The sequence below is a fragment of the Rhipicephalus microplus genome, chromosome 6, assembly GCF_043290135.1.
Source record: "Rhipicephalus microplus isolate Deutch F79 chromosome 6, USDA_Rmic, whole genome shotgun sequence".
NCBI lineage: Eukaryota > Metazoa > Arthropoda > Arachnida > Ixodida > Ixodidae > Rhipicephalus > Rhipicephalus microplus.
The window spans coordinates 58,195,039-58,207,307 of NC_134705.1; the positions used below are offsets into that span (position 1 = coordinate 58,195,039).

The following is a 12,269-nucleotide window of genomic DNA, read 5'->3' on the forward strand; positions in this document are numbered from 1 at the left end:
AAGTGCAGCGAGCCCAGTGCATTCGCAAACAATGCGTAAAAAGTGGAGTGGCTGTGACTGGAGTGGAACCACCACCTTAACTCTCAAGAAACCCAAGCCGCACAGGCTACAAACGCCACACAGGTAAAACTGCATGAGAGTCTCTCACTCCGTCTACGTCATCGTCACTTTCACACTGTTCACAAAATACGTCATCGTCCTCTTTCTCACTGTTCACAAAATGGCACCTGCAGTTCCAACAGTAGCATCATCCCGTGTTTAAGAGCGTTTACAAAAGTGGCGGACCTATTCAACGTGAGTTCACTATTCGCGCTGTCTGGAAAGCGCTCGGTCAAGGGGAACAATGAACACCTAAGCGTCTGTTTCGTCAACATCAATTCCGTAGAGTAGAACCTAACTATTAAGTTTAAAGCGACCATAAAGACTGGCGCAATACTTCGGCGGACGCTTCCTGAGAGCCCAGGTTGTCATACCCGCGTGTAATTGTAAACTAAAGCGAATGATGTTTAGAAGTAATCTATATATACGAGCCATCTTGTCCTCGAATGACACGTAAGGTAATATGTACACTCCGTGGTATTTTGTCATTCCTAGACTTGTGTATAACCGCCGGAAATTTCAGCTAAAGTGCTCAGCTTCTTTTTATGCATCAGTGCCACAGGATAGAGTCAAGTGGCAAACAAAACAAAAAACAATTACGTGGTCATAGGCGTTGTCCGCTTCCACGTGCCCTCAGTCATTTCACAACTTCGTTCAATAAAAAATCTGGAGACCCCGTACCTTCGCCGTCAAGGCTTGAACCCTATTGCGATAACCTGTCCTCACCTCATACTTCAACAACTTCAGTACATACTTTTTACGTTGTAGGATCTTACTCAAGACTTTCAAATCTTGAATTACTACAATGTAATCAATGAAGATGAAAGCAGCTTGTGTCAGTGAAGCTTCAGCATATGGATGCATTGTGCGGAAGGGGCAGCATGCTTCAAATCGCGTGAAATAGTTTCGAAATATGCACCCACTTTGCGGTCTTGAGGGAATACGCGCAGAAGTGGGTGCCTTTTGTGATGGGTCACTAGATTTAAACAGCGAAGCCTTTTTGATTATCACTAGAGGCCAGATTTTTAGGCCCTTAAACAGTGCGTTTTTGGTGCCAGAAGTAGGCAGGCAAAAGAAGGTATTACGTGCGAGAAATAGCTATGCAAAAACTTTTTAGGCTTTCAACATTGCTGATTTCGACACATAGAAATTTCTACCAATGCATATAACTTAGAAACAACAAAAAAATTGCAGCTTATCCGCCGAGTGAATGACGATGAGTGGGGTGAAGTGCTGGAGGTTTTCATCGATCAAACGTGAACCGTCCGTGAATATCGCCCACTGCATCATCAAATGGCAAACACTTTATATGTTTATGAAAAACATTTTATTATTCGCAAGTGGTCGCTATACGCCGCTTCATTTCCCTCTTCAATATAACGGCCTTATGGTTGGTGAAGTGGTGGATCGGTGATAGGAAGTAGTGGGATGTTTTCTAGGACGAATTAGAGGGCAATTTGCAGAGTTTGATTTATAGGTGGTCACGTACAAACACAGTGGGGCAATCTATGGTTTTTGAACGCACAGCTAGATACAAGTACACGGCTACTTGTATCGGTACTTATATTTGCTACTTCCTAACAGTATTTGCTTTATTGTCGGTGAAGTGGGGGATCGGCGATGGGCCCTAGTGGAATGTTTACCAGGACGAAGTAGTGGGCAGTTGGCAAAGGTGGAACTATAGGCGGTCACGCACAAGAGATGAATAGGCCCACGCCTTTAGGAGCTTCGCCTCAAAAGTGTGCGCTACCTGTCTTCACAAGAAACCAAAGAATAAATTTTAGTCGTCGTAGAAAGGCACCATCACTTGAACATACTGCGTAATTGCTTTTTTGTCCACATGGTTAGCAAAATACGGTTTCCGCACGTCTTATCTGCATACATAGTAAAATAAGTGTCTCTTGTCGAATCATCACAATCCTGGGTGTCTTTCAATTCGATATGACTGAGAAGGGAAGCATAGGAGTAACCAATTCACGACAGAGGAAGGCCTCGTATTAACCGGGTCTAGTCACGAAGGCACAATTTATCTCCTGTCAGTGAACACCTTGAAACGTATATTACAAATAAAACGAGAGCCGCGTTAACATCGCTGTTTTTCTTTTTTGCTCTTTGTTATCTTTTCTTTTGAGGGGTTTCTGTGGTTTCACACTGTCTTTCCCACTATGCCAGCATGGTAGTGTAAGGTGTCCGGCATGTACCAATTCACTGTTGCTAGCTGTTCCTTCCGGAAAGTTTGTTGAACAAGAAACCTACGTTGAACCCATAGAGTTCTGAACAGTAAGTGTCGCCTATAGTAAGATGAAAACTAAAAGGACGCCTGAGTTTCGCCTTCAAGAGTAAGACAGAATTCGGGGCCCGTTCACATCACCTTATCCATGTTGAAAATAAACGGGTTTCTGTGCTTCTGTACACAGGCCCTTTCAAACCATCTTAAAATGCGTATTGTAACTTGCAAGTACCGTTGCGATGTGCCTTCCTTCAGCCATCTAGCGAGGTAAACAGTTGTACGCGTGCGTAAAACAACACGTGCATCTGCACCTCTGCTGGTGTTTTTTGACGAAGTTTTTGATAGTGACAATTATGCCTTTGTGCTTTCTAGTTGGTGGGCCTCAAAACCAAACACTTGTTGCGCAATTCAGATATTTGGACGCCTGGTGTGATTCTACGTGTTGTGGCCACACGAAAAACGCAGAGCCTGCGCGGTAGGCGCAGCACATTCACAGCGACAGCTAGAAAAGCGGTCTTTCAGAGCCTTTTAAAAACACTTATTTTGTAACTACTGATTTATTGCTTTGTGGGGTTTAACGTCCCAAAACCACTATATGATTATGAGAGACGCGGTAGTGGAGGGCTCCGGAAATTTTGACCACCTGGGGTTCTTTAACGTGCACCCAAATCTGAGCGCATGGGCCTACGACATTTCCGCCTCTATCGGAAATGCAGCCGCCGCAGCCGGGATTTGATCCCGCGACTTGCAGGTCAGCAGCCGAGTACCTTAGCCACTAGACCACCGCGGCGGGGCATTTGTAACTACTGCCAGCACACTTGCTTGGTACCCGCTAGGCTATTATAATAAACTTTTGGGTAATATCCCAGCACTCGCTACGCTATTTTTCGTCATTCTTTTGAGTAGAGTGGTATCCGCTAAACACTTGCAAGGAATTCTGTGCCAATCCTCCATGCAGTGGCTGACGACAATTAGGAATTATAGCTGAAGTGGGTATGCACCAAAGCTAGTAGGGAAACAAGAAAGAGAGAGAGAGAATGAACTTCAATAAAGGTCCTGAAGAGGACTGGGCACACCTTACGGGGGCCAGCCCGGTGGCGCCGCCCATGTGGGGACTGGGAGTCGGAGCTCGCCAGCCACCTTTTGGGCCTTTTGAACGGCCTGGTGTTGAAGGGCCCTGTCGGGGCTCCTGAGGTGGTTGAACCAGTCGTCCTCGGTGCAGGGAACCCGAAGCTAGCGTTTAGCACGCGGCACTGCCACAGCATGTGATTTAAATTGCACCTTAAATTTTGGCATTTGGAGCATTCTGGCCTTATATCTGGTAGGTATTTGCTGCAGATATAGGGGCTGGGGTAACTGTGCGTTTGCAGCAGTCGAAGCGTTAATTGTTGTGCTTTATTTAGTGCTGAGTGAGGTGAGGGGAATTCCTTTCTGAATAACTTATAATGCGAGCGAATTTCATGATATGATAGGAGTGGCTCCCGGTGCGTGTTGGTGTCCCCGGCCAGTGAGCCGGACCGCGACCCCCCGCGGCACGTAAGATCACGCGCGAGGTTATGGGCCAGCTCATTACCGTTGGGGACCTCTGGTTCAACGTTGACCCCTTCATGACCAGGGAACCAGTGGATATGCTTGTCTGCAGTTATCTGAACAGATGCTAGAACTCTTGATGCCGCCTGGCAAAGTGTACCGCGGCGGTAAGCCAGTGCAGCGGGTTTAGAGTCGGTAAATATTGTGTTTCGCTGAGGGAGTGCTAGAGCAAGGGCAATGGCCACTTGTTCAGCCTCGCAGGCTTTCTGTGTTTTTACGGTAAGAGCATTAAGAGCTTTTCCATCTGGGGCGACCGCCACAGCTGCAAAGTAGGGTTTGTCCACGTATTTCGCGGCGTCTACGAAAACCACGTCTGTCGCGTGTAGGTTGGCCGCTTTTAGTAAGGATTGAGCTCGTGCCCTTCTTCGAGCCTGATTGTGCACCGGGTGCATGTTCCTGGGGAAGGGTAGCACTGTGATTTTAGCATGAAGGTGCTGCGGTAATGGTTCTGGTTCGTTGACTTGAGTTGCGATAGGAAGACCTATGTGTGAGAGGAGTTCCTAACCCGCAGCTGCCGAAGACAGGCGTATGAGTTGGGACATTCTTTGTGCTTCGATGATTTCTTGGAACAAGCTTTTTGTAGTGGGTTGGAGCATTGAATGGCCCACTCGTTACGCTAATCGCATTGTGCGACAAATGGTTGTTCTTTCGCTTTTGTAAAACGCTTTATGAGTCGCATTAGCGCGATTGCTTTCCCGACATCAAGCCTGGCTAAGACAAGTTTGACAGGAAGTCACAAGCACCGCATTGGAGGAGGAGGAGAAGGAGAAGAAGAAGAAAAAGCCGCACCGATCGGCGTTGCAGAATTCCGCAACTGAATTATTATTTGCATAAAGTTGGTCTAAAGGCGTCACCTTTTTGTCAGACTTGCGAAGAAATGGAAACGATAGATCACTTCTTTTTGTTCTGTCACCGATATTTTCATCAGCGGAAAAGATACCTGGTAGCTCCACTTGAAAATTGGGATTATAATTAAATGTGGTAGTAATTTTGTCATTTGGCAGCATTAAATTCGGTTATCGCCACAGGGACGTCGGCTCTGCGGTATTTGAATACATAATTGAAACAAAGCGATTGTCATGTTAATCTGCCTATATACATATATATATATATATATATATATTATTTTAGACCCACCAATACCTCTGTCTCAAATCGCATCGGATAGCCTGCATCGCTCCCTGCTCAGATATACTCCTTTTTCGATTTTCGGCTTTTCTTTCTATATTTTTTTCGGCCCAAAATTACGTTGTGTTTGAAAAACCATTAGCTTTTTAGTTAAGATCCTGCCGCCCGGTTCTTGGCCGATCCCCTTTTGTGGGTGCGCGCCAGAGTATCAAGGATCATCATCATCATCATCACCACCAAAATGCTCTCTGCTGTTATCAGCATCTCGGCCGACGGCCGAGGATCATCGACCCCGTTTCATGATGAAGACTCAAGCTATAAAGTCGTCCTGCCACGTCTTCCAACTGGTAACGAAGTTTCGAATTCCGTATTTCTTCATGCCGACTTGAGTGGTAGGCCGTACCATGACCCAGACTTCCATGACGCGCTGCTTAAAGTGGTGAGCACAGCGGACATTATAGGAGTTGGCCCGTATCAAATGAGCCATGTATGGATGGTTAGGTGTGCAAGCAGCATGGCGAAACAGAAACTCGTCACTTGTGGTGAGCTGCATGTAAAAGGGCTGAAGTGCATGGTGCTAGATCCGGAGACCAAGAATATTAGGCTGAAACTTCTTTGGCTTCCGTTTCATCTTGAATCGCGACGTGTTGAAGAGGCGTTCCAAGCTTACGGCGTTGTGAAGTCCGTTGATAGAGAGGCATGGAGATGTGCAGGAATGGAACAATGGATGACAAAAAATAGAGACGTTGCCTTGGAGCTAAAAGACACCATCACTGTGAGCTCAATACCACACATTATGTCAATCTATGGCCACCAATGCCTCGTACTTATTCACGATAGGCCTCCACTGTGTCTTCGGTGCAAGCGAGTGGGGCATGTACGACGACAGTGCAAAACACCGAGGTGCTTGCAGTGCCAACGTTTTGGTCACTTGTCGGATGCCTGTGTGTCGACTTATGCCAACAAACTCCGTTCTGGCCAACGCACAGAAGAGCAACGTCTGGATCATCTTATGAATGTCACTGAGGTAGTTGATGCGACAGAAGAAGCAACGGGAGGAGCAGAAGGTGCCTTAAAGGAAGCTGAACACTTGTCCATACCCTTGGCACGCAAAATAACAACGCTAACGACACCAGTGAAAGCATAAATGAATGCAATGCTGCAGACGAACACCACTTTGAAGGCCTTAAAGACAAGCCTCCTGACAATGAGGAACAAGAAGGAATGGATAGCAGTCAGACAAGGAAGCGTCAGGCACCGGTCACCGATGAAGCAACAACGAGTGTGCCAGACACGACCGAGCAAGTGTCTTCGTGTGGTCCACGTATCAATTTCTTTGGGAACCGAGAGACGCGCCGCCTAGGCCAGCGTCCTGAGGAAAGTGCTTATAAAAAGTGCAAAGGAGGTAAAGCCACAGGTTGTCCTGTGGCTAAAGGTGACCTACGAAAGTTCTAAGATATCAAAATGACTACCACGCTAACGTTTCCCATGTGTGTAGCAACACTCAACGTACGTGAATTGAGGAATGTAAAGCGTCAGTGGCAGTTGTGTCACGTGCCTGAGCAGTGCAACATAGATGTACATGTACTTGCAGTGCAAGAGACTATGATTTCCGCTGCTCGTGACGCCGATCTTGCACTAGAAGTTTTCCACGATTACAATTTATACATCAGCCTAGCACGTGGTGCATCCGCTGGATGCTTTTTATTAGTTAGAAAGCACTTGAATCATATTTTGACGTCACTACATGCTGATGGGGAAGGACGCCTCATTTGTTGCGACTTATCTTTTCATTCCTATAATTAGAGGTTTATCTGTGTCTATGCTCCCTCCAAAGTGAATGAAAGGAATTTTTTTTTCCTTTCTTTAACTTCACTACTAAACATGACAGAACTTTGGTAGTTCTTGGAGACTTTAATTTTGTTTGTGATGCTAGAGATCATTCATATATAACAAATCGTTATGGTGCAAGTGCAGCCTTACTGCAGAAACTTTTAAATGACCACAATTTAATAGATATGGGAGCACATGCACCTTCCTCGGTGAGATTCACGCACTTTCAAGGCATCTCTCATGCTCGGCTTGAGCGTGTATATGTATCTCTAAGCTTATGGTCTCACATTCATAATTATGCTGTAAAGCCCATATTGTTTACAGACCAATGCTTGGTCACTGTTTCTTGGGGTCCAGAAAATTTTCGTAAAACCCCTCTAAACTGGGGCCTATGGAAGCTCAACGTACAGTTGTTGCGCGAAGATTGTTTTGTTAAAATAGTAAAAGAATCGGTACAAAAGGTAACACAGTGTCGACAGCTGCCAATTTTCGCTCAATGGGAAAGGTTCAAAGAAAGAGTCAAGTATCGGGCAATTAGTATTTCATGCGAAATAGCGCAAAGAAAAAAGCTGAAAAGCGCTATCTTTATGAATTACTTCATAAGCTCCATACTTTTGAAAGTCAACAGCCGGGATTGTACGGGGACGAGATAAATTTGATTCGAGCACAGATACAAAAACATGATACAGATTTATACAGAGGAGCTAAGATTCGTTCCCGTGTTACGCATTTCACTGAAGAGGAACCCACTTAAAAATCCCTCGGGGATGAAGAGAGATATGCACTTTCTAAACAGATACTGCAAATTAAGTCGCGGGGTTCCCTTTGCACAGAGACATGTGAAATAAGAGCCACATTTGAAGATTATTACAAATGTTTGTTCACCGCGGCTGAGCTTCAGGAGAATTTTGAGGAAGAAGCTAACCACTTCATTGCCCTTGTGCCTCAGTTACAAGATGATGATAGACTCACTGTAGAGGGGCCAATAACCAGAGAGAAAATTATATTTGCAATACCAACGTTGCAGAAAAACAAAACTCCTGGCCTAGATGGCCTTAGTGGCGAATCTTACATAGCTTTTCAGGAACTTCTGATACCTTTCCTTGAGCAACATTTTAAAGAGGCTTATGACCACGGTGAACTTCCTCCTTCTTTCTATCAGAGCCATACAACATTAATCCCAAAAAGTGCTGATCCTGACGCATTAAAGGGAGTTAGCGAATACATGCCTATATCGTTATGTAACGTTGACTACAAAATATTTGCTAATTGTTCACAAATCGGCTACAGCCAGTGATTACTAAATGTGTAGGTGACCACCAAACATGTGGAATTCGTGGTCGCTCTATACAGGCGAACATTCATATTGCACGTTCAGTTCTTGAGTGTATAGATGGTAGCATGGACCAAGTAGCCCTCTTTCAAATAGACCTTGCAAAAGCATTTGATAAGGTACCGCATGCATTTTTGTTCCGGCTTTTAAGACACCTGCAGTTGGGTGATGTACTATACAATGCTATCTCACTCTGTTATAAGAAGTGCTCAACTAGGCTAATTGTAAATCCCACACTTTCCAATATAATAGAGTTAAATTAATCTGTACGTCAGGGATGTCCGCGGTCACCTTTGCTTTTTGCAATTTATCTGGAACCATTATGTTTAAGTGTGCTTCTAAAGTCCAGCATAAGAGGCTACCTATATGATGCTGAAGAGGTTAAAGTTCCAGCTTATGCAGACGACATTGCCTTCTTTTGCACTAATAAACCCAGCGTTCAAGAAGCAGTCAACACTACTTTACGTTTCTGTGAAGTCACTGGCGCCAGCATAAATTTTGATAAAAGTAGTGGATTCTGGCTAGGCATGTGGGCTACAACTCCTTCGGTCTTCGCAAATATTCATTGGAATGCGACTCCTATGAAATACTTTGGTGTGCCTCTCGATAACTATCGTAACAGCGGCCCACACTGGACCGCTGCGATAACTACGATCCACCGAAAGGTGGCAACATGGCACGAACGGAAGCTTTCCATTTTTGCCAGAGCGAAAGCGACCAATCTATTCCTTTCATCAAGCTTATTTATGTTCTGCAGGTGTTGCATTGCTCTCGGGTACTCATTCAAGCCTTTCATAGGATATTAGCCTGCCTTATTTGGAGCTCTTCCTGGGAACCCATGAGAAGAGACAATCTTTTTCTTCCACTTGAAAAGGGTGGCCTCGGCCTTGTGCATTTGTTCGTGTGACAGTTGGTGTTACGATTTTTCTACCTCAAGGATGTGTGCCACTCATTTCTATTAGCGGTTCTTCGTAACCATTTATGTTACCACCTTCCTTTTATTCATGTCACATGTCACAACAAGCATTGCAAAGGAATTCCCGTTGCGGGGATTCCTAAAATAAATTGTTAATACTGTCAGTTTTTTGAAAGTTTAGAGTATTTGTATACTATTGACAGAACAAATTTAACCGCTGCACTTGTGAATAACCTTTTCCCCGAACCTGTTTATCGAAAGCCATATTCGCTTTTGTCTGGTCACGATGTATTATTTTGTGTACGTAGAGTGTGTATATCTCCTTCAGCGAAAACATTTTTTTTAAACTGCACACTTCCACGCTGCCAGTGAAAACGTGGCTGAATAAAAAATAAATATACGTACCCTGGACAGTAAATTGTAGACTCTGCAACCAACCTGAGACTATAGAGGATTGTTTTATTCATTGTCGTGATGCTTTTTATTTTCGGGACATTCTAAAAAGAACGTTAAGAAAAGAACTTTCAATCACAGCCCATGGTAGTAGGTTCCTTCCGTTCAAAAAGAGTCTGACTGAGTACTTCGTACGACTTGTTTATGTTGTTGGGACTTTATTCATTATGGAAAAGTCGCATGATCGATAGACACGCCGAGCCACCACGGTCAACGATATCTGTCTTCCGAGAAGCAGCTGCTCAAGTGCGCAGTGTTGTCGAGACTTTTGACCCCGTTCCGGAGTGGCTTCCCGTTCTTGACGCTTGTATGTGTTTGCCTGACTTGTGATGTATGTTCTGTGTACTTTACTGGTGATAATTTTATTCAATAAATAAAAAAAGCACCGCACTAGCTCAGTGGTAGAATACAGGGCTGGCATGCACTTAGCGGACCCGGGTTATAAGACTCATGCGTTCCATGAAGCACCAATATAAACCCCGGGCAGACGCTCACCGCGCCTAGTGGGCTCGGCGGCACACCGGCGATGGGTCATCCTAACCCGCTTGACTTCTTCGCTACGCAGGTAACGAATTACCACTGTCTTTATACTAAGCGAACTGGATGCCGATCATTACTTGTTCTGCCGAGCCCACGGCATTCCATCTCTGTAGTTCTCGATTGTGCCAAAATGCTGTTGAAATTGTTGTTATTAGCAGGTGATATTCAGACTAATCTTGGGCCTAGGAATGAACACTGTGTGGTGCCTACTGACATGCTTGATATACTGAAGACGTTGCAATCTGGGCAGTCGGCCATGCTTGAGCAGTTAGGTTCCATCAGATCAACCCTTGCTGAACATGAAAAAACCTTCAATGACCTAAGCTCGCGGTTGACCAAAGTAGAATCTGACTTACTATCACTTTCAAATGTTCAGTCTCAAATTGACATTATTCAAAGTGTTGCCACTAACAGCGCTGCTCAGGTAACTAGGCTGTCTGACCGGATCAGCCACATGGAAAGCACATCCCGAAGGTGCAACCTGATCTTTTACGGGTTCAGTGATGTGCAAAACGAGGCGTGGCGTGTTAGTGAAGACCTGGTTATTGATCTCTGTCACAATAGCCTAAGCATGACTGTTCAAAGTCACAACATAGAACGTGCCCATGGACTCGGAGCTTATTGCGAGGGGAAATGGCGACCGATAATAGTTAAATTTGCCCACTTCAAGGATAAAGAAGAACTCCTTTAGTCTAGCAGTAAACTGAAAGGCACAGATTACGGCATCAGTGAAGACTATGCCCCGGACATTCATGTAGCCAGAAGACGCCTTATCGAATTTGGAAAAGCGCAGCACTCCCCGTTTAAGCTCCTTTATGACAAGCTCATCTGTGGCAGTAAAACATACGTTTTTGATCAGGCTAAGCAGTTGGTTGTCGAACGTCAGGCCTAGCAACGAGCGCAAAGGCCACGAAGGCCGAATCAGAGTGTTAAGCATGATCTCTCGCTGCTGTACACTAACATTTGCAGCCTGATGCCAAAACGTGATCCGTTGTGCACCTTGATCTCTTCTTCTTCTAGCAACGTCATTCTGTTGACGGAAACGTGGCTAACCTCTAACATACTTGATTCCGAGATTCTTCCTGATCTGCCAGATTTTGACATCTTTTGCAAGGACCGTATTGAAGATAACCGTGGGGGCAATGTGGCGATTGCCACACATCGTTCACTTAGGTGCTCTGCTGTAAATGTTAAAACTTCTCTAAAAATGGTTTGGACGTGCTGCCACGCCACTTCACCGCGCATGTTAATCGGCTGTTGCTACCGTCCACCAAGCACCGGTAGCTCCTTTCTTTCGTCCCTTCACGAAGCATTGTTAGAACTAACAACGACGTATCCCAACACTCCCGTCTTATTATTCGGTGATTTCAATTTTCCTTCACAGGATTGGAGTAATGTTGCGTCATGTCTTGCGCAAAATAACATGGCTACAGAATTTGTAAACATATGTTTGCTTTTTGGCCTCTCACAGCTGGTCAATAAACCTACCCGAGTAATCCAACACTCGTCAACAGTCTTGGACCTCCTTTTCACGTCACACCCCGATAATATGCCCCCCCCCTTTCGTATATCCGTGGTTTTAGTGGCCACAACGTCATTCATGCAACATTTCCTAGCAACATCTTAAAAAGCAAGAAATCTAAAAAAGTACTCACGCTATACGACAAAGCCGATTAATCCAGCATCAACCATGAACTTTCCGTTTTTCAGGAGAAACTTGCCCTTACATATCGGCAGCATTCAACTGAGGGCATTTGGATACTATTCAAAGCCAATGCTGCGTTTAATGAATCTTTACATCCCAACTATCACTATAAATGAAAAAGCGCGTTCCCCCTGGTTTAACAAGTCTTCAAAAGGCCTTAATAATAAAAAAGCGATCATTTCGAGTTGCTAAACGAACTGGTTCATCGTCGGCCTGGAAAAAGCATAATGAGGTCGTTAAAGAGTACAACTCATTAAAAGGACGCGACAAGCGTGACTACTATTCCACTACCATACCAAATGTGCTGCAGTCTAACCCGTGGCGTTTTTCGAAAGCGATTAAGCTTGATAATAAAAGTGCCATTTCACTCTGTGATAACACGGGGACACCTATTGGTGATTCCGAAGTTCCCGACGCACTGAATCTAACGTTTTGTTCAGTG

The 12,269-nt window shown here is 44.8% G+C and overlaps 1 protein-coding gene across 1 annotated transcript in view; it reads right to left on the minus strand.

Annotated features, from left to right (window-relative positions):
- LOC142764777 (uncharacterized) overlaps positions 1–11,914 on the minus strand; it is a 135,451-nt gene extending 123,537 nt beyond the window's left edge. The window contains exons 1-2 of the mRNA XM_075865303.1: positions 11,778–11,914; positions 9,535–9,626 (exon numbers count right to left, since the gene is read on the minus strand). The gene's annotated coding sequence lies outside the window, so the exon portion shown is untranslated. The remainder of the gene's footprint in view (positions 1–9,534; positions 9,627–11,777) is intronic.
- Between the last annotated feature and the right edge of the window lie 355 nt (positions 11,915–12,269).